At 48.1% G+C, this 17,074-nt stretch overlaps 1 pseudogene; it reads left to right on the top strand.

Moving 5' to 3' along the window:
• The first annotated feature begins 2,511 nt into the window (after positions 1-2,511).
• On the top strand, positions 2,512-2,639 carry LOC136613356 (U2 spliceosomal RNA; annotated as a pseudogene).
• The last annotated feature ends 14,435 nt before the right edge of the window (positions 2,640-17,074 follow it).

The following is a 17,074-nucleotide window of genomic DNA, read 5'->3' as shown; positions in this document are numbered from 1 at the left end:
TAAGAGTTCCTTCACATGGACATTTACACGCGTGTGTTAGCATGCACAAACTTTCTGAGCACAATATGCAGAGAATAAAACCCATTGATTTCAACGGATTGGTTTTCGTTTCCTTTTTTTGCCCAAATGCGAAAAAACCGCTGCATGCTCTACTTTTGTGTGCATTTAAAGTCTATAGGGGGTGCGCAAATGTGCGTGCAATACACTGTTCAATCCCACGAGAAAAATAACACACCTGGAACTCATTAGGGTAAATAACCATTTAAGTCAGGGAGTGTTTGTCTGGTGCACGCAAATGAATAGGCCCCGTGACGCAGAAATGACAGTAAAATACACATTTAAAAAAAACAAAAACAAAAAACTTGTTTGCTGCGTGCAAAAACGCATACGCCCATGTGAAGCCCTTAGCGCTCCTTCACACGTGCGTGACGCAATCACGCGAGTGTGTGACGCTATTGCACTCTAAATGGAGCGCAATCACTTCGTCTTGCGAGCGTTCCTGCGCAGGTAAGTTTCCTTTTCTGTACTGCTGGCCCTGTTCACATCGGCGAGGGACACACCCAGCAGTGAAAATTGACCAGTGGTTGCAGTTCCCGCGGCCGATTCTCTGCACGCAAAAACGTACGCAAAAGCACTTGTGTGAAAGAGACCTCACTGATCTTTAAGGCTTTTGCATCCCTTCAGGGTCACAACTACCGCTGGGGGGGGGGGGGTCACTTTTACTGCCGCAGAGGTTTAGCCATTGCTTTCAATGAAGCCAGCGATGCTGCAGCCGACCCCATTAACCTCTTAGTGACCAAGCCTGTTTGTGCCTTAAAGGGGTTGTCCCGCGGCAGCAAGTGGGGTTATACACTTCTGTATGGCCATATTAATGCACTTTGTAATGTACATCGTGCATTAAATATGAGCCATACAGAAGTTATTCACTTACCTACTCCGTTGCTAGCGTCCCCGTCGCCATGGTGCCGTCTAATTTCGCTGTTTTCTGGCGTTTTTAGACGCGCTTGCGCAGTCCGGTCTTCTGGCTGGAATGGAGATCAAAATGTGCAGCTTTGGTCTCAGTTTTAGTAATGGCAGCCTAGGGTTTTGTTCAAGGTCGCCAACGAAACCCATTTGAGAATTTAAACAGAACCCAGAGAAATATGCAAATGGGCGTACCTGCAAAACATAGGACATGCATACACGCATAGGTGCTCTGTGTATAAATATTCCCTATGGGGAGTCCCCTTGTCACTGAACGGGGAGTAAAGAATCCGCTGTTACAGAGGATTGCATATCACATCTTGTATCCAATATAGAGGCGGTACAACAGGGCACTGGAGCCTCCATGCCCACCCGTATCACATCTTGTATCCAAGCTAGAGGCGGTATGACAGGGTACCAGAGCCTTCATGCCTGCCTGTATCACATCTTGTATCCAAGCTAAAGGTGGTACAGAAGGGAACTTGAGCCTCTGTGCCTGTCTGTATCACATCTTGTATCCATTTGTTCGGCGGATGCATCATTTTGTAGTTGAACACGCTTGCTCGTAATGCCTTTTGCTTTTGTGCTTGAAATGGAAGCGACTGCCAAGGCTAAAGCCCGTGTATATTCCATAGACTATAGCTATCTCCAGGACAGGAGGACAGCTGTACAGCCTACTGGGTGCAGAGGGGTTCTTGTGCAGCCTTCCTCGCACACCGCCTACGTCGCGGAGAGTGCGCAGCGTTCCTTCGTGTCATTTGAACAAGACCCTTTTGGACGTGTAAATCCTCGGACCGTCATGTATTGCAGACGAATAGTTTTACATTCATTAAATCCCGTGCCTCACTGAGAACTGTCTGCGTCAGTTTAGTTTGGTTTTCTCGCTCCGCCATATTTTCTTTGGGCGACTTTCAGGAATCTTTTCATCTGGATATAATGTATGTCTATAATCTACACTATCTACACTATCTACACTATCTATCCTATCTATCCATCTATCTATCTCTATACAAATAGCAAGATTTATTTCTCTATATAATCTATAGTTGGATGGATGGATGGATTTATGTATGTATGGTGGGGGGAAAAAAAGGCCTGCTGTACATTTTAACTTCTTCAGTTGACCATGCTGATCTATTCTTATTCTTACTAGGGTCTACTAATGCCAGCCCAGGGGAAGCCAATAAAGCCCTATGGGGTCGAAGCCAATTTTCCTCATTTTTGGGAAAAAGTTTCCGTTCGTCCCCACTCGAAGTGCGTCCAGCAAAAAGAGATCTGTCAAACAGACCGACGGACGCACCTTTAGAGGCAAACTAGTGCTTGCTTCTTGTGTCATCGCCTGCTTAACCATCCTGCGTAGGGAGGTGATGAGTCCTGCAGACTGTGCAAGCCTAGGATGCGTGAGCATGGTGCAAGAGGAAGGACTGAAAAGGATGTGAGGGGGAGGGCACGGTTGAGAAGGCGTTGGGCGGGGCTATGCAAAGGTCTTCCGGCTCCCTCAGTGCATTGTGGGTGTGCCCGGAGTGCTGCCTGAGCGTGTTGCATCTGATACGTCCCCTATCTGGGGATCATATATTAAATGGATTTTTAGAACAGGGAGCTGGAAAAAGTGCTTGCTCTGTCCACTCCGCACATTGACCTGGTATTGCAGTACCTCCAGTACTGGTGCACCCCCTTTCCTACAGCAGTTTCCAAAAGCAGAAAAAAAAACTGACGAGCAAGAGGTGCAGCGCAGCTGCGGCTGCTCACAACCAAGCACTTAGATTTAGGCCTCATGTCCACGTGATACATGGCGGAAGTATCGCATGATACTTGTGCGACGGCTCGTGTTTTTGCGTGATGTCCTGTAGTTTTTATTTGTACCATTTTGGAGTTTATAAGACTTTTTTATCGCTTTTTATTATAACTTTTTTTGGAGATAGGAATCGGTTACGTGCACACTTCCCATAGACTTGTACAGGGACCCTTGGTGCGCAAATGTGCACAAAAATAGAGCATGTTGGGGTTTTGCATGCATGCGAAATGTGTGAGTAAAGAGAATTCTGAAGGCATCCATTGAAACAAATATGTTTGTGTGAAGCGGCCCTTACTGTACTTTTGTTAGCATGAATTGAGGTAAAAAACCCACGATTTTAAGCTGTGTTTTCTGAACGCATGTCTTAGAGCAGCCTTAGGCCCCGTGCACACGGGGGGAAATTCCGCTGCCGGATTTCCCGCAGAATTTCCACCCATGGAAGCAGAAAAGAGAACGCAGCAGGTTCTATTTTACCGCGGATATCCGCAGCATAGAGCCTATTGTGCTCCGTGGTCGCGGATATACCCGCAGCCCATACGCAACTATGTTGTAAAGAGAATTCTGAAGGCACCCATTGAAACAAATATGTTTGTGTGAAGCGGCCCTTACTGTACTTTTGTTAGCACGAATCAAGCACATTTGCAAGCGCAAAAAAACATGCAACCATGCCGCCATTTATTGAAATGGGCAATTAGTGTAATTAGAATAATACATGTTCTTCCCCTGCAGAAATGCAGGAGAGAATAAAGGGGACTGCTTTTTTTTTTTATAAAATGCGCATGCAAAGTACACTTATGTGAAGGAACTCGCTGCAATCAGCGGGTTCTACTGACGTGTATTTAGCATGTATAATTTTCATGCGTAATATGCTGCGCAAATACATCTGTGTGAATCTGGCCGAAGAGCCCACGGTGGTATGCGTAAAACGCTGCGTCTCTGCGGTGAGAACACAGTCGTGGACATGAGCCCTAAGGCTGGAGCTCTATGGAGTCTTTCGCCATGATATGGGTCATGTGACCAAAGATCGCTGTGCAGCCCTGTGAACTTGCATTCTCAAATATATCAATGGGGTCGCGCAAGTTCCCACAACCTATAGATTGCTTAAACCTCTACGAGGTTGGATTTTTGCAATATATTGGTCGCAGCTACTTGTGAGTTGTATCGCAACTCCATTGTCTTCAGTAAGGCCGGTTGCACACGACCGCTTCATATTCCGAATGCGGGATACCACAGCGGAATCTGGCCGTTAACCCAGACGGCGACCCTGCGTTCCTGCAGAATCTGTAATGCGGATGACCGCGAGAGTGAAGGAAGTAGCAGTAGTATGTATCTTTCAATGCGTGTGATTTGCTGCGGATCCTCCGTGTGGACGACTGTGGATTGAACAATAGGAAACCGGTGGTGTGAAGCCGGCCCGAGAGTGTGAGGTCGCAGGGCTATACAGCAATCTTGGTCGCGTAGCACTAGTCTCATTGCATGACTACGACTCCGCCGTTCATGGGAGCTCAGTGCTTGACCATCTCCGTCAGCTCCACAGAAGTGAATGGAGAAGTAGTCACACGTTTAAAGAAATCTCATCCATATAATGCGGAAAAACAATCTACAGTTTAAATTGACCTGTGGGGCGGATTTTAAAGCTGCCCCTTCAGCAGCGCTCTGCACTCACATTATAGCAGGTTAGTGTGAGAGCGCAGAGTGCTGCTGAAGGGGCCACGGGATTGTTCCTTTTAGAACAAAAATTCCTGGCGGGAACAAATCCCAATCATCATCTTCCGCCAAGTCACTAAGATGACTAATCCGATATTTTTGTATCTAAGTGAACTGAATATAGCCGCAACCAGAACTTGCCTCCAGCTTTCCTAGTGTTCTGCACAACATCATTACATGTCTACACCACTTTGTTTTCAGGAGCCGAGGCAAGTGGGGTGACGACTACCGAGCGAGGCTCTGTTCGTGTCAGTGGTAGGGAGCTCCATGATGGTCATCAGGTTACCAACATGTTCTGTCACCCAGCTTTCCTAGTCCCTGAATGGCCAGCTTCACAGAGCGCCACTTTTTACAACCCATACCCGCCGCTGAGGTCAAGAAATACCCCAAAAAGCATTACAGGAGGGGGGAAACCTAGTTTTCTTGCCCCATGTGCCCATCCCAACCAGCCTCTGTAATTACCCCCGCCATCGGACATAAAACGCAGTTTACGTTATTTTAGGGAATGCTAAAATGCTCCTCTCTTCAGTAGCTCCACTCTAGCCACTTCACTGATCTGCTGGATAGAATGTATTGGCTAGTGGTAGGATCTCCCAGCAGCCACTACACTCCAGACGCACCATCCAATCAGTGAGCAGGGGGCGGGGCTAGTGAGCGGCAGCTCTGGGGAGGACGCAGCAGTTCTGAACTCCATGTCTTCTGGGGTGGGTGCGGTGGCCGGGCTTCAGTTCCTGCAGGCAGAGCTGCACATCCAGCAGGTGAGGCCATCATATCTCTAGTGGGCATTAGTGTTTACAGCTGCTTTAACCAGGGCATTGTGGGTAATGGGCGGGGCCATAGTCTCCGCTGGGGCATTGTGGGTAATTGGGGGGGGGCTCTCTAGTCTTCGCTGGGACTGGTGGGGTCATAAATGGAGAGGTTTATGTGCACAACAGAAGCAGCTGCACAGCGCAGGCCAAGTCTTCAAGCATGGCTGTCGTCGCACAGGAGGCTGGAGGGGCGGGTGTATAACCGCACCTAGCGGAGACGGCGCGGCCCCAACTGCACCGCTCTGCGCAATTTGTGTGCGGCGCGGGGACTTCTTACAGATGCGACACCATTGTACCCGTGGGATTGGTTTACTGGGCTAACAGCTGGCCACGGGTTCCCGTAAAAGGGAAGTCCGCCCCAATATCTGCAGTGGCCGAAGGGTCGTGGCCGCTGACTGGTGCCCGCTCATTACCTCGTGTGAACATGGCAGTGATGAGCGGACTAACGAGGAAATGCTCATTTGTTGGCTGATGGCGTCCTTTACATGGGCTAAACATGAACGGCTCCTTGTCGTCTCTCCGTGTAAACCACAATCATAGCTGCGGATTTGGACAGCTCCCAGTATATATGGTCCTGCCTGTCCCCCTCCTGGCCCTGTATATAAGGGTGCTGCCTATATTTTCTGATGACGATACATGTATTTTGGGTACTATATATATGCACACGTTGTCTATTGGTGAGCCGCTGTCTGTGACAGTTCACTGGATATATTAGCTTTCTCTCCTGCCATGCCTTATCGCTTACTATAGCGATCACAGGCTATGATAATACAGGACACCGGCATGCGGCGTCCTGTTGCCATAGCAACCAGCTGGGCTCTCGCGATTTTATCGCGAGAGCCTGACTGAAGTCACAGAGGGAGCTCGCTTAGATCTACTTAGATCGTGGCAGGAAAGGGGTTAACAGCAGGAGGGGGGTGGAAACCAATGCCCTCCCACTGTCGCAGCGGGACGCCGTCTCCCGCTGCGGGATAGTGCGAGATCTGCTATGATCTCGCACTATCCCCATGACGTAACGGTACGTCTTTTTGCAGGAAGTACCCTTACGTCATGGGGCGGGAAGGGGTTAAACCAGGTCAGTCATGAAGGAGTTAACAGCAGGCATTCACTGCTGGTCAGTGAGGTTAGAGATGGAAGGTTATTGCAGGGACTTCATGTAAATCTCCTTACCTCTGGAACTCCACTAGTTTGTGAGACTCCCAGCAGACAGAGGGGTCCTCCTCCCGGGAGCCGGCAGCAAGGACCTCTGATGAGGTCACACTCGTGGCCAGTCATGTGACCAGCCTGTGGGAGGAGACAATCGGGAGTTTACCACAGCAAATAAGGTTTCTGGAAGCAGATAGCAGCCTCTTGGTTCCCAGGATGTCTCGGTGGTGACTGCCGACACGCTGAGAAGAACCCCCGAGAGGAGCCACAGCTGCGTGGGTATGTCAGCCTCCCCTCGAGCAGCCACACACCCCAGCCGCACCAATCACAGGGCTGCCAGTGTAATGCCGGTCGCCCTGCTCCGCCTTCTACAGAATGCACAAGTGTGCATTTTGAAAATGGCGGGGCTTCTGGGCCCCCCGCAGAGCAAGGGCCGGGTTGCAACGGCAACCCCTGCTCCCCCTCACGATACGCCTATGGGCAGCATATAATTTACTCCCCCCCCCCCCCAGCACACACATAGGGCAGCATATAATTTTCTCCCCCACCCCACCAGCACACACATAGGGCAGCATAAAAATTTATCTTCCCCCCTCCTCCCCGGCAGGATTACCTTGAAAACTGACCTAGGTCCTAAGAGGTGTACAGGCGCGGAGGCTGCTGCTGCTTGCACAGAGGCGGCTCTTCCTCCTACTCGTGGGACGCTCTGTTGTTTGGTGCTGCAGTCCTCAGCGCTTCAAGAAGGCGCCTTGTGATTGGTTGCGGCAGCTGCTTCCACACCAGCAAGGACCATTGTATTTCAGCCGCACTTCAGTAGCAGAGAGTGATTCCAGTAACCTCATTGGTTGTTGGGTACACACACCTCAGATTGAGGTGTGGGGGGTGTCTACCCAACAACCAATGAGGTTGCTGGAATCACTCACTGCTACTGAAGTGCGGCTGAAATACAATATATGCGGCCCCTTCAGCAGCGCTCTGCGTGTGGAAGCGGCCCCTTCAGCAGCGCTCTGCACTCACACTATAGCAGGTTAGTGTGAGAGCGCAGAGTGCTGCTGAAGGGGCCACGGGATTGTTCCTTTTAGAACAAAAGTTCCCGGCGGGAACAAATCCCAATCATCATCTTCCGCCAAGTCACTAAGATGACTAATCCGATATTTTTGTATCTAAGTGAACTGAATATGGCCGCCACCACAACTTGCCTCCAGCTTTCCTAGTCTTCTGCACAACATCATTACATGTCTACACCACTTTGTTTTCAGGAGCCGAGGCAAGTGGGGTGACGACTACCGAGCGAGGCTCTGTTCGTGTCAGTGGTAGGGAGCTCCATGATGGTCATCAGGTTACCAACATGTTCTGTCACCCAGCTTTCCTAGTCCCTGAATGGCCAGCTTCACAGAGCGCCACTTTTTCAACCCATACCCGCCGCTGAGGTCAAGAAATACCCCAAAAAGCATTAGAGGAGGGGGAAACCTGGTTTTCTTGCCCCATGTGCCTATCCCAACCAGCCTCTGTAATTACCCCCGCCGTCGGACATAAAACGCAGTTTACGTTATTTTAGGGAATGCTAAAATGCTCCTCTCTTCAGTAGCTCCACTCTAGCCACTTCACTGATCTGCTGGATAGAATGTATTGGCTAGTGGTAGGATCTCCCAGCAGCCACTACAGTCCAGACGCACCATCCAATCAGTGAGCGGGGGGGCGGGGCTAGTGAGCGGCAGCTCTGGGGAGGACGCAGCAGTTCTGAACTCCATGTCTTCTGGGGTGGGTGCGGTGGCCGGGCTTCAGTTCCTGCAGGCAGAGCTGCACATCCAGCAGGTGAGGCCATCATATCTCTAGTGGGCATTAGTGTTTACAGCTGCTTTAACCAGGGCATTGTGGGTAATGGGCGGGGCCATAGTCTCCGCTGGGGCATTGTGGGTAATTGGGGCGGGGGGCTCTCTAGTCTTCGCTGGGACTGGTGGGGTCATAAATGGAGAGGTTTATGTGCACAACAGAAGCAGCTGCACAGCGCAGGCCAAGTCTTCATGCATGGCTGTCGTCGCACAGGAGGCTGGAGGGGCGGGTGTATAACAGCACCTAGCGGAGACGGCGCGGCCCCAACTGCACCGCTCTGCGCCATTTGCGTGCGGCGCGGGGACTTCTTACAGATGCGACACCATTGTACCCGTGGGATTGGTTTACTGGGCTAACAGCTGGCCACGGGTTCCCGTAAAAGGGAAGTTCGCGCCAATATCTGCAGTGGCCGAAGGGTCGTGGCCGCTGACTGGTGCCCGCTCATTATCTCGTGTGAACATGGCAGCGATGAGCGGACTAACGAGGAAATGCTCATTTGTTGGCTGATGGCGTCCTTTACATGGGCTAAACATGAACGGCTCCTTGTCGTCTCTCCGTGTAAACCACAACCATAGCTGCGGATTTGGACAGCTCCCAGTATATATATATATATATATATATATATATATATACTGGGAGGAAGCTGCAGCAGCGCCGGGCAGCGCTCCTAGGTGATGTGTATATAGGCCTTAGGTTATGGCTGAGATGATAGGATTTCCTCCTGTCAAAGTTGCATCGCACCGCACAAAAATCACGCTTTCATGCGATGCAACAGAGAGGAAGGCTCCATAGGGTAACATGGGCCACGAAACCTCACGAGTCGCGGGCATATCGGGATGTCGCACCCTTCAAAACATGTGAATTACCCCATTGGAAAGCATGGGCCGAACAAACACGTGATTTGTCGCAGTGTGACTTTGTCGCTCATGTAAACGCGGCCTGAGTATTAGGGGACTCCCTAATATATACGAGCCTCCTAACATTTAGGCCATGTTCGTAGCTTGCTGGACCACGTGGTGCTAATAATCTCCGCTGTCGGTGTCCTGCGGCAGATTTGTACATATTGCTGCGAACGTGTCGGACGCTCCTCGACTTCACAGCAGGTTTGCTGTTTCTGTGTTCATTGTGTGAAAATCCTGCTTAAGACGTTTCTGCCTCCGAACGCCAACCGTAAATGCGCCAATATTCAGATGAAACATAAACGGTTGTATTCCCACGTTTGAGCGTTTCACTATTACCCGACTCCAGTTGACCATATGGTGCAGCCAACATGTCTGTTCATCATATGGCAGAAGGACGGCGTAATACTTAATTTCTCCTGCGGGGGCGTTGCAGGGGAATTGAACACTTCGGCCTTTTTCACGCGGCAGAGCAAATATTGCACGTATATGAACCGCGGCTCGTTCTATCTTTGGGCAGGGCCTTGCATCACCCATTGTTCTAATGGGGCTGGCGGCAGCATCGCACCGCGTGCTAGGTTCGGACAGCCGCAGCGGGAGGGAGGGGAGGCAGTTTTATTACAAAAATTACTCACATCCACAGAAAAATCGTACGTTAGTGAGCGCGAAAATGGGCCGCGATTCACGGCCTGGTATCGCACTCACTGTGTGACATTAGCCTTACTGCCAGATCTTCCTTGGATTACAGCGGATTGCTGGGGGTTCAGCTAACCTAATGCCAACACAATGGATCTCCCAGCTTTCCTAGAACCCTCTAGAGCAGTGCTCCCCACCTCCGCCCCTCAGCGCCCCCAACAGGTCATGTTCTGGATCTCGTATAGTAAGAACACCTGTGGCAATGTCTGAGGTACCGATGATAATTACAACACTGAGGAAGTCCTGAAAACATGACCTGTGGGGTCCCGAGGACTGGAGGTGGGAGTCACTGCCCTACAGTGATATGACAAAAGAAGGCTGACTGGCCATTCAGGGACTAGGAAAGCTGGGTGACAGAACTGTTGGTAACCTGATGACCATCATGGAGCCCCCTACCGCTGACATAAACCGAGCCTCGCTCTGTAGTCGTCACACCACTTGCCTCGGCTCCTGAAAACAAAGTGGTGTAGACATGTAATGATGTTGTGCAGAAGACTAGGAAAGCTGGAGGCAAGTTGTGGTGGCGGCCATATTCAGTTCACTAAGATACAAAAATATCGTGAGTTCAGAACTGCTGCGTCCTCCCCAGAGCTGCCGCTCACTAGCCCCGCCCCCGCTCACTGATTGGATGGTGCGTCTGCAGTGTATTGGCTGCTGGGAGATCCTACCACCAGCCAATACATTCTAGCCAGGAGATCAGTGAAGTGGCTAGAGTGGAGCTACTGAAGAGAGGAGCTGCTCCAATCTAGTCTTGTGGAGCTAGTGAGCGCTCTATTACCTTCAGAGGGGAAGGATGGGTGGGGGGCTGCTGGATCCTGATGGGTGGGGGGCTGCTGGATCCTGATGGGTGGGGGGCTGCTGGATCCTGATGGGTGGGGGGCTGCTGGATCCTGATGGGTGGGGGGCCGCTGGATCCTGATGGGTGTGGGGCCGCTGGATCCTGATGGGTGTGGGGCCGCTGGATCCTGATGGGTGGGGCGCTGTTGGATCCTGTTGGTTGGTGGGGCTGGTGGATCCTGATGGGTGGGAAGGGGGGGTTGTTGGATCCTGACAGTCATCAAAGGGATGACAACCAGCTAGAACTAGGAGTAATAGATGCAATATAGACCATCCACCATAACACTGATACATATGGTTGGTGAGGAGACAAACTGTTATAGGCGTGCCGCGCGCGTGCGCCGGGCACATCCGCCGGGCCGAAGAAAGAAGATCTGGCCGCAAAGAAGAGAAGATCTGCCCGGTCCGCTACGGGTAAGTTATTCTTATTTTAGGTCTCCCGCGGATCCGGACGGCTTCCATAGGCTTCAATAGAAGCCTACGGGAGACCCGCACCTAAATGGAGCATGTCCATTTTTTTTTCATGCTCCACATTTTTCTTAATTCACTTTTATTGACCATCCGCGGGTATTTATCTACCCGCGGGTGGTCAATGCATCCCTATGGGGTGCGGATCCGCGTGCGGGTGATCCGCTGCGGATTTTAATTCTTCTTTTCCCCGTGGACATGAGGCCTAAAGGCTCTGCATATCCAAGTGATTCTGATATTGTTTTTTTGCCACATGTTGTACTTCATTTAGGTGGTGAAAATAGTCTGATAAAATTAGTGTATATTTATTAAAAGCGTCAAAATTGAGAAAAAATTTATAAAAATGTAATTTATTTTCAGCCACAATATCTCAAACATGTGCAAACATACTGTACAAATCTTTGATAAGATATATTTCCATCTGTTTACTTTATTCTGGACGCACATTAGAAAAACTTCAGTTTTTTTTTAACCATTTAGGAGACGTACAAATTTTACATTGATTTTTAACATTTTGAGGAACACTTTCTTTTCCTGCACCAAACCAAGATTGCAAAGTTTCATGGGTGTCCAAATGATAGATCCCCACAGTTTTTTTCAAGAATTAATGCAATTTGGAGGGGAAGAAATTAAATTTCATATTTTTGCAAATATGTCATTTTAATTTTAATGATGGGATTTTTTTCTGTATTGCACATGAAGATGAGGATTGGCACCCCAAAATGGAGACCCCCCCGTATGTCCCGTGTTCAGAGATATACCCATTGTGGCCCTAATCTTGTGTCCGTATGCACAATGGGGCCCAAACCGAAAGGAGCTGTCGGTGGCTTTGTGAACAGTTATTTTGCATGAAAGTGTTTTAGGTCCCATTGCTCACTTGTGGAGCCCTTGAGCGCTTTGGAGAACCCCCACAAATGACCCTGTTTAAAAAAAGTAGACCCCTTAACGAATTCCTCTAGGGCTGTGCTGCGTATTTTGACCCACAGTATTTGAATGAATCTGAGCAAAGCAGAAGGAAAAAAGTTAAAGGTGTACTACCTCTAGCTTGGATACAAAATGTGAAACAGACCCTGTTGTATCGCCTCTAGCTTGGATACAAGACGTGATATGGGTGGGCAAGCTGCCACTTGGGATGCATTATGCATTGACACTTGGGGGTCAGGATAACAGCATGCTGACAATAGAGGGCAATGTATAGCTTTATGTCTTTGGTGATGTTAAATTCATTCTCTGTGGCTGATTTTACACAAGTGAGCACTATATCAGCCCGAGAAACTCAAACCAATATCTTGCATGGCAAATATGCGAGTGTGTCTGCCAGTGCAGTGCGCCTTGTACGAACAATGCATTGCGATGTGTGTATGTGTGTAAAATATATACACATACATATACAAACACACACACACCGCTGTAGGAGCAACTGTAAGAAACAAAATAAATGGTGGGAATATGGCGGCCGCCTGATCTTTCACGCACATAGTATTCATAGGGGAGGTCCTATATTTTCTCGGTCAAGTATTAACGGGAGAGAATACTGCTGGTGAAAACGAAACCACAGAAATCTTAGGCTTAGTTTTGTCCCAATATACGGCCGTGACAATCACCAGCGATGCTTTTTTTAAGAGGATTAAATCGCATCGCTGCCGCGCACATTAAAAACCGCATGTTTTTGTTTAACACGCAAGTTGGTAGGACTTTCCAATGTTAATATTGCAGCGCATATTTGTCGCCTTGTGATGCGATAAAACGCAGCCTCCATAGGATTACATGGGAGATTTTAAAAAACGCACTGCGCAGAAGGACACAGCAGGCTGCGATTTTCTCTCTCAACATCACATCAGTGAAAACCTTGCTGAAGGGAAGGGAACCGTCGGGAATCATTGGCTGCGGAATCTGCTTTTTTTTTTTTCAATAACCAACGCATCGGTTAAAAATGGCGCGATTTTACCCGCCGGTTTGAAACCACCCTAGAGAAAAATAGGGCAAAAAGATGGAGAACTGGGAGGTGACCCGCTAATCTCTATGGTGCTGTAAGTTTGGGTTAATCCAATAGGTGGTGCAGCACGTTTCTGTAAAACCAACAGAGGGCGCTGCAATGTTACTGTAGAAACCAATGGACAGCATGGCAGGTAGCTATACATAAACTATACAAAATCTGATTGGTTGCTGCTGCCGCCGCCACTTTTTTAAAAGGTACGATCAGTTCTTTCATAGAGAACAAGAAGGTAGGTACTTACAATTCAGGTAGGTAGGTTCAGTTTGGGCCTGGGAGAGACTCCAGTGGAGACTGACGGAAAAATGGCTGCTAACAACCTGTGGTCCTTGTTTCGGGTGCGTGTGTCACCATCGATCTAATGTATCTTACTGCATAGATATATATCTAGCTATAAAAATAGATAGTTATATATCAATATAGATATTTCTAAAAATATCTAGCTTTACGTATAAATTTAAACTTCTATAGTTATGGTTTTGTAAGGCTGAAAACAGACATACAGAATTTGTATTATTATCAGCATTCTTCTTATAATTGCCATTGATTTTATTCCAGGGTCAGGTAATACACTGCATGAGGCTTTGACCAATTTTTACTATTTTAGGTAAAAAGCTAAGTGAGAATAGTGAGAGTTTTGGCCCATGTGAAAAGGGAATTACTGTATGCTAAACTGTTCACTTCATTTTCATTAGCTTCTATGACATTTATGGAAATGACACGGCACAGATTATTGTTAGGGGTTCCATCACACTCCCCTTGTGTAGCCGCACCGCCTCCACGCTCCCCTCATGTAAGCCCACTTTCCTAGTGTAACCGTATTGTCACCACACCCCCCTTATGTAACCATACCGTCTTCACACTCCCCGCATGTAACCATACCACGGTTCGAAAAGTGTCATAATAGAGCCTTAAAGGGGTTCTGTCATTAAAAACAAAAAAATATATACTTACCTATTGCTCCCCAGGCAGCCTGCTTACCTCTTCTTCTTATCCCAAATCTTCTCCTGGAGCCGCTTGTCACTTCGGTCACGTGACCTCCAGCAACCCGATTTTCCTCCATCCGGTCAAAAAGCGTACATTGCGCTACCTTCCGCTTCCTTCACTAGTGACGTATGCGTACATTGCCTTGTCAGGAAGCGCGGAATGAAAGCAGCCGTGCGAGACAATGGCGCGACTGCGCATGTGCGAACCCGGCACACGACTGCGCATGCAGCTATCCTGGAGATGGCTATAGTCTATGGAATATACACGGGCTTTAGCCTTGACAGTCGTCGTCTTTAAAATCTATGTATAGCTACCTCCCATGCTGTCCATTGGTTTCTACAGTAACATTGCAGCGCCCTCTATTGGTTTTACAGAAACGTGCTGCACCTATGCTCCCTTTAATAAATGATCCCCAAATAGGGGACGTATCAGATGCAACACGCTCAGGCAGCACTCCGGGCGCACCCACAATGCTCTGAGGGAGCTGGAAGACCTTTGCATAGCCCCACCCAACGCTTTCTCAACCGCGCCCTCCCCCCTCCCCCTCACATCCTCCTCAGTCCTTCCTCTTGCACCGTGCTCACGCATCCTAGGCTTGCAGAGCCTGCAGGACTCGTCACCTCCCTACGCAGGATGGTTAAGCAGACGATGACACTAGAAGCAAGCACTAGTTTGCCTCTGAAGGTGTGTCCGTCGGTCGTTTTGAGAGATCTCTTTTGGTGGACGCATTTCGAGTGGGGACGGACGGAAACTTTTTCCCAAAAAAAGGAAAATTGGCTTCGACCCCATAGGGCTTTATTGGCTTCTCCTGGGCTGGCATTAGTAGACCCTAGTAAGAATAAGAATAGATCAGCATGGTCATCTGAAGAAGTTAAAATGTACAGCAGGCCTTTTTTTTTTTCTTCCCGCCATACATAAATAAATTCATCCATCCATCCATAACTATAGATTATATAGAGAAATAAATTTTGCTATTTGTATAGCGATAGATAGATAGATAGAGTGAGTAGATTATAGACATACATTATATCCAGATGATAGATTTTAGATTATTTAGATCTGTGTAGATTTTTTCATCTATATTAATTATATAATAGATCTATGGATTATCTATCTATCAATCAATAGATCTATTATATAATCAACATACATTATAGAATCTACATATATACATAATACAGCTTTATGTGTTTGTGTATGTATGTAGATATATAAATATATATATATATATATCTCATCTAAAATCTATCTTTAATCTATATGCACAAAATCTATAATTCAGATATAATCTATATCTACCTAATTAATAAATAAATAGGATAGATTCATTCATTCATACTCATTCATTCATATATACATACATACATACACACTGTATGCAAATGAGCCAGGTGTCTGGCAGGCTGATGTCACTGCATTGTGATGTCATCAATTTAGAAGTATAAATACCGGACTTGGCAGCCATGTTAGTCAGTCTCCGCTGCAGCTCGGAGACGGGAGGTGGGGGAACCCCTATCTCCTCCGAGAAGCCACAGAACTGGACCCTTTTTATTTTTAGCAGAGTGCATTTTTAATGCAGCACACAAGGGGGAGATAGCGGCCTACCAAAATCTACTGGGTCATATGACGTGGCTGGCGGTGGGCGGGGAAGCGGTTTTTACTCTATCTTCCGCTGTGCTACAGCGGAAGATAGCGTGACGCACTGCTTCCATTGACTAGAATGGAGGCCGGCCGCGCGTACACCCGCGGCAAATAAAGCATACCGCGGGTGAGGTCAGGTGATTTCACGGTGCGAAATTCCACGATGGAATTCCGCACCGTGAGCATTGAGCTATTAGGTTCAATAGAACCTAATAGCTGCGGGCAACGCAGCAGATTTACGCAGCGTAAATCCCTCCGTGGGAAGGAGCCCTAACTTTAGCCAGCAGAAGGCGCCATAGTATAAGGCAGAAAAAGAAAAGCCCCTAGGCAACCCGAATCCAAAATTGGATTGCAGAGGGTTAAAGAGGCCCTGTCCTTTTTAGAATGACGCTGGTAAAATCATACGTCCTGATCAGCCCAGCCCCTGACACGTTGGCGCTTTGCGATAAATAAGTGGGTTTTGTGTTGCAGTTTGGGTACCCAGTCTCTAAAAGGTTCGCCATCACTGATATAGAGGAAGCCCCGACATGTTGGATACACATGGGAGTGCAGCGCCAAAAACGCATGGAACCGTAGTAAGAGGAAAAACAGTGTGAAAATGGCCTTATAAAGATATATGTTTACATTTAGGCTGGATTCCGATGAGCTTACGCATATTTGCACAGACAAAGAAATAACACGCAACGATTATCTCAGCTAGTGAAATAGACAATTAGTATAATATGCGTTCTTTCCCTATGAGAATGTGCGAGAAAATATAGTATGCTGCGTATTTTTTTGTGCGATCAAAATGCACATGGAAAATACGCGCCTGTGAACAAACCCATTGAAATCAATCATTTCTATTTTCTGTGACTTTCGTAGGTGCAACTGCCCCAGAACAAATGGAATCCTGTCCCCTTCACCAGCAGTTTACACTCCGTGCCAGTGCGCCGCCCGATCTTCCCTGCAGGTACTGTCACTACATGATAGGGCAGGTCTTATCTTTTCCCGAGCGCACAAATAACGGCCGGGAAAAGAAGTGGTAAAAACAAAACCGCAGAAATTCCACATTGCAAGAGGGCAGTGTTTCGATACACTCTCCTGCTCTGAACAGAGCGGGAATTAAAAAAAAAAAATCAAACTGCGCATGTCCATGATGTGAGATTAGTGGGCATGCACAGTGCTATACTTACCACATACGCGGCCTCTGCCGTCTATCTGCTGGCAGAGAGTATTGGTTGCAATTTGTAAAACACCGCAGGAGACCCACAGTGTGTTACGTATACGCCCGTGGACATGAGCCCTAAGGCTGCTTTCA

This window comes from Eleutherodactylus coqui, chromosome 2 (assembly GCF_035609145.1).
Source record: "Eleutherodactylus coqui strain aEleCoq1 chromosome 2, aEleCoq1.hap1, whole genome shotgun sequence".
Taxonomy (NCBI): domain Eukaryota; kingdom Metazoa; phylum Chordata; class Amphibia; order Anura; family Eleutherodactylidae; genus Eleutherodactylus; species Eleutherodactylus coqui.
Note: the sequence above shows the minus strand (reverse complement) of the source record. Positions and strands in the feature narration are given on the sequence as shown.